General features: G+C 31.6%; 1 protein-coding gene across 1 annotated transcript in view; it reads right to left on the bottom strand.

Annotated features, from left to right (window-relative positions):
- Positions 1-8,767, bottom strand: part of LOC145322438 (uncharacterized) — a 442,211-nt gene that overhangs the window by 243,413 nt on the left and 190,031 nt on the right. The window lies entirely within an intron of this gene.

The raw sequence follows: 8,767 nt of genomic DNA, 5'->3' as shown, positions 1-8,767 counted from the left end.
GAACCCCGGCCCATGTAGGGGGGGAGGGGGGTAATTCCCCCCTCCCCCATCTCTCTGGGTTTTGCTCACGTCAGATTAATCTGTGGCTTTCAACAAACACAATAAAATGCTGAGTTGTAAGGAAAGGTAAAAAAACTATAATTCAAGGATTTGAAGGCACGCATAACTTTGCATGATGATTCCTATAACAGTTAAGTACAATTTAGGAACCGTAGCCACTGTATAATAGTCCGTACGCACATTAAAAATCTTAATCTGACTTAATTTTTGGTATCACATAATTATTAATTAATCTTATTCATCTCTTGTTTTTGGAATAATGATTCCAAGGACAATAAGTTACAATATTAAAACGAACCATTTCTAAAATTAAGTCCTAAATTGAAAGTATGTCCTTAAACAGATTCCCTTCCTAAGCATTTTTGCAGAAATGTTAAATATAATTTTATTGAAAATCTTTAGTTAATATTCGGCGTTTTAAGTTGTGAAACTCTACAAGTGCTACAAACTGATCATTCTGAAAAAAAAACTTATTGAATTAAAAATCTTTTTTTTATCTATCCCTTAATCCATTGAAGAACGTAATGTAATATCTGAAATGGTATAAACAACATCAACTTTTTCACTTTACAGATACTAGAATTATAATATATGGATTAAAGCTCAAAGTATCATGGCTATTACTAAAAGTAACAGGCATTTAAAATAAAAAGGTTATCAAATGCTATATATACCTGAAAAACATCTACTTAATTCTGTCATAGTTTTAGGTAGCTGAAGCTGCAGCCGTTTTTAAATGCCTCATTTTAACAGGGCATTTGTGGCTGCCAAGCCATTATAATTATTTGTTTTATAGAAAAAATATGTTTATTAAAAACTTAAAATCGCAAAAACTCCCTAAAATTTGCACTGTGTATTTTGAGGTTAGATTATAAGAAATGTTAACATGTATAAATCAAGGAAGGGACAGGATCAGGGATAAGGGATGGGAAACGTAGGAAAATATTATTTCAGGCCTATTTCAAGCCTAGGCCTATTTCTAGCCTAATAAACCAGTTTTGGGATAGCGCAGTGGTTCGTATAAAATGCTAATGAAAAAGCTGTGTGTGTGTGTGTAGATAAAGTATAGAATCAAATTCAGGTAGCTAGTTTAAAGTAAAAAACATAACTTTTTATAAACCTATATATTAATGGCTTTTGTTAAAATGAAGTTTTTTCTCTCCCAAAATTTTTTATCTTTTACTTTGGTAATTTGAACTGTCAGAAAGCTATCGTTGGGTTTCCCTCAGACAGATTTTAGTTTGTATTATTTGCATTTTTATTAATGAGTAAAAATTTTATTTGAAAATTTCATTGCTAATTAAAATTCAAAATAAATAAATAAATATGCACTTGGGTAACATTCTATCAAGTTCTTTGGATACTATACTAGATATAATGTAATGATATATCTGTACTGTGTTGTATTGTACAAAAATTAGGGTAAAGGTGTTGTATCAATTCCGTAATAAATTTTTAAAATTCAAAATACAACATCTAATTTATAAACTACCAAATGAAAATTCGTAGCTACCTTCTTTCCAAAAAAATAATCCCGTTATTTTTGTTTTTTCTATGTGGCCCTTTTTTAATGTTTAACTCTAAGCAGATTTAATAATTAAACTAATGTGATCTAACACCATTTATATTTATTTTTTCGTAGCAGACAAAATCATTATTTTTTCTATAATTGTCTGCTTCTGAAATTTCCGCCATCTGTGATTTGGGCTTGTTTTGTATCAACCAATCACCAATTGGCTCCGCCAATTGGTGATTGGATGATACAAAACAAGCCCAAATCACAGAACACTATTGGTTTAGAGCGGTAGCCAATATGAGCCGTCCGCCAGTAAGGTCATTAAATTAGGCAAATGGTAAAAGTTGCATGATCCCTTTCAAAACCAGGCCGAGACCTAATTTATGGCCAGGTTTCCTATCCCTTATCCCTGGACAGGATATTGCACTTGGAGAAAACTATTCTGCCCCAAGTCTCTCCCTCCCTAGCCTCTGCGGTGCTCTATATATACAGGATACTTTTAGGGGCCCTTATTCACCGAACCAAACGTTGAATAGGCCTAAAAATATGTCTCGTTTAAAAAAAATTCACTCATTTATTTGCAATAATATGGAAGTCGCCAACTATTTTTATCTATAGCGAAAAAAAGATACATTGATATTTTTTAAAAATGAAAAAAAATTGGCAAATTAGTTTTATTCTGATGTCTTATCCCTCCATTTGTATAAATTTGTTGAGATAAATGGAATTTGGGATAGATGTTGAGAGATTCAACAAAAACAGAATTATCTGTACAATAATTACAAATATAACTTCCTCAAACATTTACACACAATATAATAGCGAAGGATAGCTTTAGAACTATCATTTTGATTTGGGTTATAACTTATAAACATCTTCTTTATTTCTGGTGGTCTGTTTGTAACAGATATGTAGTTTTAATTGTCTTATTTTTAAACAAATGATTTCTAGATTTTTTACTACAATTATATTTTATGATATGATGATTATTTTCTTGATTTCTGTAACGATTACACTGTTATAAGTGAAGCATCTCACTAAATAAGTCTGTACTGTACAATTTAGATCTTTTCATGAAAATACACTTTTTCGAATTTTAGTCTTCTGCTAACCTAAAAAGTTACTTTAGGAGCCTAGAAATACATGTACAAAATTTCAGCTCCCTATCTCTACTGGCGACCTAGCGCCAGGCATGTAAAATATCAACAGATAACGGTAGCATGGCGGTTTTAACAATATCTCAGCAATGTGCAGGTTTTAAGCTCTTCTGCATATTTCAATTTAAACACATAAGGACAAAGATATTATATCCCAAAAATCTTTTGTCAAAGTCTACTCTACACCTAGCGCCAGTCAGTTTTCTAAAATCATGCATTTTATACCTGTGAAAATAGAAATCGCCAGCGCTAGGTGTAGAGTAGACTTTGACAAAAGATTTTTGGAATATTATATCTTTGGCCTTATGTGTTTAAATTAAAATATGCAGAACACCTAAATTCATCTTCCAAGCCATTCTCTAAGCATTTTAATTTTTTTTATGAAATAACGGGATTTCAAAACTGCCCTTTTTTCACTGCTTATAGTTACAACTAATTAAGATATTATGCTCAGTTAAAAAAAAATCGGCGCCTCCAGCACCAAAACCGGCAAAAACTGGCAGTTCAACTTCTGTGCCCCTACTTGCCCCCCTCTTCGGCCAACAGTAGTTATCTCAAGAACTAAAAGAGATATCACACAGAAAAAAAACTTTTTAAATAAAACTGATTTAAGTAACCATTACAGATTTTATTTTGGGACTTTCCTTCTAGGGGCTTGTGGAGTAAAAGACCCCCCAAAACACTAAAAATGTGAGTTCTGAGCTTATTTTTAAAGATATCAACCTGATTTTTTTAAAGAAAACTTTTTTCACATAACCAAACTCAGCAACATATACAGATTTCATTTTGGGACCTTCCTTCCAGGTGCTAGTGGAGCAAAAGACCCCCCAAAACACAAAAAATATGAGTTCTGAGCTTATTTTTAAAGATATCAACCTGATTTTTTTAAAGAAAACTTTTTAGATAAAACTGAACTCAGTAATGTTTACACATTTTATTTTGGGACTTTGCTTTGAGGGGCTTGTGGAGCAAAAGACCCCCAAAAACACAAAAAATATGAGTTCTGAGCTGATATATAAAGATATCAACCTGATTTTTTAAAAGAAAACTTTTTTTACATAACCAAACTCAGTAATGTTTACAGATTTCATCTTAGGCCTTTCCTTCTAGGGGCTATTTGGGCAAAAGACCCCCAAAAACAAAAAATATGATTTCTGGACTTATCTTTAAAAAATACCAACCTAATTTTTTGAGAAAACTTTTTCACATAACCGAACTCAGTAACCTTTGCAGATTTCATTTTGGGACTTTCCTTCTAGGGGCTAGTGGAACTAAAGACTCCCCAAAACACAAAAAAATATGAGTTCTGAGCTTTTTTTTAAAGTTATCAACCTGATTTTTTTAAAGAAAACTTTTTAGATAAAACTGAACTAAGTAACCATTACACATTTCATTTTTGACTTTCCTTTGAGGGGCTTGTGGAGCAAAAGACCCTCTAAGACACAAAAATATGAGTTCTGAGCTTATATTTAAAAATATCAACCTGATTTTTTTAAAGAAAACTTTTATAAAATAACCAAACTCAGTAATGTTTACAGATTGTTCTGGAGCAAAAGACCCCCCCCCCTATTTTAGTGTTTTGGAGGGTCTTTTGCTCCACAAGCCCCTAGAAGGAAAGTCCCAAAATTAAATATGTAATGGGTACTTAGTACAGTTATGTTCAAAAGTTTTCATAAAAAAATAAGCTCAATTTCTCTAAAAATAAGCTCAGAACTCATATTTTTATTGTTTTGGGGGTCTTTTGTCCCACCTGCCCCTAGAAGGAATAAAAGTGTTGGGGGGGTCTTTTGCTCAACAAGGCCCTAAAAGGAAAGTCCCAAAATAAAATCTGCAAAGGTTACTGAGTTCGGTTATGTGAAAAAGTTTTCTCAAAAAAATTAGGTTGGTATTTTTTAAAGATAAGTCCAGAACTCATATTTTTAGTTTTTGGGGGTCTTTTGCCCAAATAGCCCAAGGAAGGAAAGGCCTAAGATGAAATCTGTAAACATTACTGAGTTTGGTTATGTTAAAAAAGTTTTCTTTAAAAAAATCAGGTTGATATCTTTATATATTAGCTCAGAACTCATATTTTTGTGTTTTTGGGGGTCTTTTGCTCTACAAGCCCCTCAAAGCAAAGTCCCAAAATGAAATGTGTAAACATTACTGAGTTCAGTTTTATCTAAAAAGTTTTCTTTAAAGAAATCAGGTTGATATCTTTATATATCAGCTCAGAACTCATATTTTTTGTGTTTTGGGGGGTCTTTTGCTCCACAAGCCCCTCAAAGCAAAGTCCCAAAATGAAATGTATAAACATTACTGAGTTCAGTTTTATTTAAAAAGTTTTCTTTAAAAAAATCAGGTTGATATCTTTAAAAATAAGCTCAGAACTCATATTTTTTGTGTTTTGGGGGTCTTTTGCTCCACTAGCTCCTGGAAGGAAAGTCCAAAAATGAAATCTGTATAGGTTGCTGAGTTTGGTTATGTGAAAAAAGTTTTCTCAAAAAAAAATTAGGTTGATTTCTTTAAAAATAAGTCCAGAACTCATATTTTTTTTTTTTTTTTTTTTTTTTGCCAAACAAGCCCCTAGAAGGAAAGTCCCAAAATGAAATCTGTAAATGTTACTGAGTTCCATCATGTTAACAAAGTTTTTTTAAAAATCAGGTTGATATCATAAGCTCAGAACTCATATCCTTGGGGGTCTTTTGCTCCACAAGCCCCTAGAAGGAAAGTCCCAAAATAAAATTTTTAATGGTTACTTAAATCAGTTTTATTTAAAAAGTTTTCTTTCTGTGTTGATATCTCTTTTACTTCTTGAGATAACTACTGTTGGCCGAAGAGGGGGGCAAGTAGGGGCACAGAAGTTGAACTGCCAGTTTTTGCCGGTTTTGGTGCTGGAGGCGCCGATTTTTTTTAACTGAGCATAATATCTTAATAAGTTGTAACTATAAGCAGTGAAAAAAGGGACAAAAAAAGATATTTTTTAGGCCTTTTCAAAGGGCAGTTTTGAAATCCCGTTATTTCATAAAAAAATTAAAATGCTTAGAGAATGGCTTGGAAGATGAATTTAGGTGTTCTGCATATTTTAATTTAAACACATAAGCCCAAAGATATAATATTCCAAAAATCTTTTGTCAAAGTCTACTCTACACCTAGCGCTGGCGATTTCTATTTTCACAGGTATAAAATGCATGATTTTAGAAAACTGACTGGCGCTAGGTGTAGAGTAGACTTTGACAAAAGATTTTTTGGATATAATATCTTTGTCCTTATGTGTTTAAATTGAAATATGCAGAAGAGCTTAAAACCTGCACATTGCTGAGATATTGTTAAAACCGCCGTGCTACCGTTATCTGTTGATATTTTACATGCCTGGCGCTAGGTCGCCAGTAGAGATAGGGAGCTGAAATTTTGTACATGTATTTCTAGGCTCCTAAAGTAACTTTTTAGGTTAGCAGAAGACTAAAATTCGAAAAAGTGTATTTTCATGAAAAGATCTACTGTACATGTTGAGCAGCATATTGTATTTAAGTAATTTCGGGATAGAGTTATAGGGATATTTTCGTACATCTTTCTAAAAATGTAATGGTTTCTTACTAGAAGCAACTTATAGTGCCTAATAAAAAATTACGTCATACAATACAAATGACCAATGATAAGCCGTTGTATATTGTAATTGACCAAAGTTAAAACGTATTTTGGCCTATCATTGGTCATTCGTATGACGTCAATTTTTATCAGGCACTATAAGATGGTCCTTGTTTTAATATTTTTGTTGATTTGTTGAGCATCGCTTTTATTGATGTGTAAATTTTTTTTTGATCAAAAATGTTTTCATTCAATAATTCTACCATGCAGCTAAATCCGCAAGTTTGAGAATACAATTTAGACAGAAATAAATAAAACCTTGTCCCATAAAACTATACAGAGTTGGACAATAACACAAAAGGGAACTAGAATGATTACATCCATAAATAGCAAAGTTACGGAATATCTATTTCTTTATATTGACAAGTAGAATCGTAACAAGAAATCACAGAAAGCTGTCTTTTGGAGGTTTTAAGTGAGTCATCTTTCGCCAAATAAACCACATCAGTGCTAAGTGTAATCCAACTTACAAAGCCCAATTTAGAAATATCGTCATTTCCTTTAAAAAATGTTGTCTGTCTAATTGTCTTTATGCAATTTAAATACTTTTTTTCTTCAAAAAAGTGGTCGTGGTTGACACAATATCTACGTGCCATTTTAAAATCAACGGTTAGACAATAGGTTAAACTGACGTCGACTATAGGGTATTTTACAAAAGTGTTCATGGATGACATAACATCGACATGACAATAAATAAAGGACGGGCGGACAAAGTAAGTAGCAAAGTAGCTTCGCTGCCAAACAAGAAGAACTCATAATTCAAAAGATCTTTGGTTGGAAAAAGTTTTGTTTTCATACAATATTTTGTCCCAATATTAATACACTATGGATAGATAAATATCTTTGGGGACTAAAGATCATTTATTTGATGATTATTGGAAAGCTGCCCTATAATTCGAATTTCTGTAAGTCTGAAACAGTTTTAGAGGGTACTTGATTTTCTCATTTTCTGTTTAAGATATAGGTATGAAGATTTCCTATAACGATTGAAATATGATGTAAAGTTAACTTGCTCTGTTTGTTTATCGGTCATGCTACAAAAGTCATATATATGAAATCATAAATTAAGGTTTCTTTATTTCGATTTGTCTCGTGTTTTTATTCTCTTTTTTATGACCTCTGAACAACTGCTCTATAACTCATTATATGCAATAAAGCAATTTTACTCCAACCAAAAAAAGAACTAAAAACTATCCTTGAAGAAGGATGACTTCATTCATAAGGCCGAAGCTCTGAAACGGTAGGACAAACGAATATTAAAACTATATTACCATTACAGAGTAAAAAATGAGTAATTAGAATATATATGTATAAATCTAAACAAAATACATATGTAAGTTTGTTGCAAAACTGCTTGAATACAAGATACTGTTTAGTTTTTAAGGACATATTTACATTTTTAGGACTGGATTATAGAAATGCTAAGCTTAAAACATTGTACCTTTTTGTAATAAAAATTATTATTCCAAAAATCAGATGAAGTTAGAAGGTACGGACGGACGGACGGACGGACGGAGCGACCTTAATTATATAAATGCTTCGCCTTTTAAAAAAATCTAAAATAATGCATATTTTGAGTTCGATATAGGTTAGGAAAGTAGTTATAGTGCTCCCCCAGGATTAAACATGCACTCAGGGGCTGAAAACCCAACTTAAAAGAGGCAAAATAAGGTGTTGTTATCGATTAAGGGAATTAAATCAGTAATTCAACCAAACAATTTTTTAATTTTGTCAATTATCAAGCCATTGTGTAACATATATTTGTAAGTGTTGTTTATTATTGATTTATAGTTCTTTATACTTGGGACCAAACAAATAATAATGGGTTCTCATATATTTGTCATCAAAAATATAAACAGTCCGCAAATAGGATTGATTATACTTACCCCCCATCCCCAACCCCTAACCATTAACTGTGATAATATTGTTCTAAAAATATTAAGGTAAAGAAATAACTCTTTTATAGTCATATTTTTCTTTTGGGGTTAATATTTTCTACTAGAAAAGTGCCTAAAAAATACACATAAACAATACGATACATTTCTGAAAATAAATAAAATAGTTCAGAAAATCAAATTTTTTCCCTTCAGTCCATATTTAGGAGCAGTTTGACCATAGGAAAGTGTTTAATTTTTGGGCGATTTTATAAGTTTATTACTAATAGCGGATTCGCGTCCCAATCCAAGGAGAGATTTCTTATTCTTCAAAAGAAAAATAGCCAGTAAAGCTGTTATAAAATAAAAAAAAATATATTTTGTTTCAATTTGAAGAATTTTAAAAAGCAAAGGAAAAAAATTCAATTTGATCTCATTGATTTGAAAAAATAGGTAAAAAGTAGGCAAGCTAAAAAAACATAGAAATGTTGAGTTTTGTGGTTTTATGCTATTTTACTCTTCATATTATCACAGAT

This window comes from Acartia tonsa, chromosome 6 (genome assembly GCF_053477335.1).
Source record: "Acartia tonsa isolate MP-2025a chromosome 6, ASM5347733v1, whole genome shotgun sequence".
Lineage (NCBI taxonomy): Eukaryota > Metazoa > Arthropoda > Copepoda > Calanoida > Acartiidae > Acartia > Acartia tonsa.
This window is presented reverse-complemented; position numbering and strand designations above follow the sequence as displayed.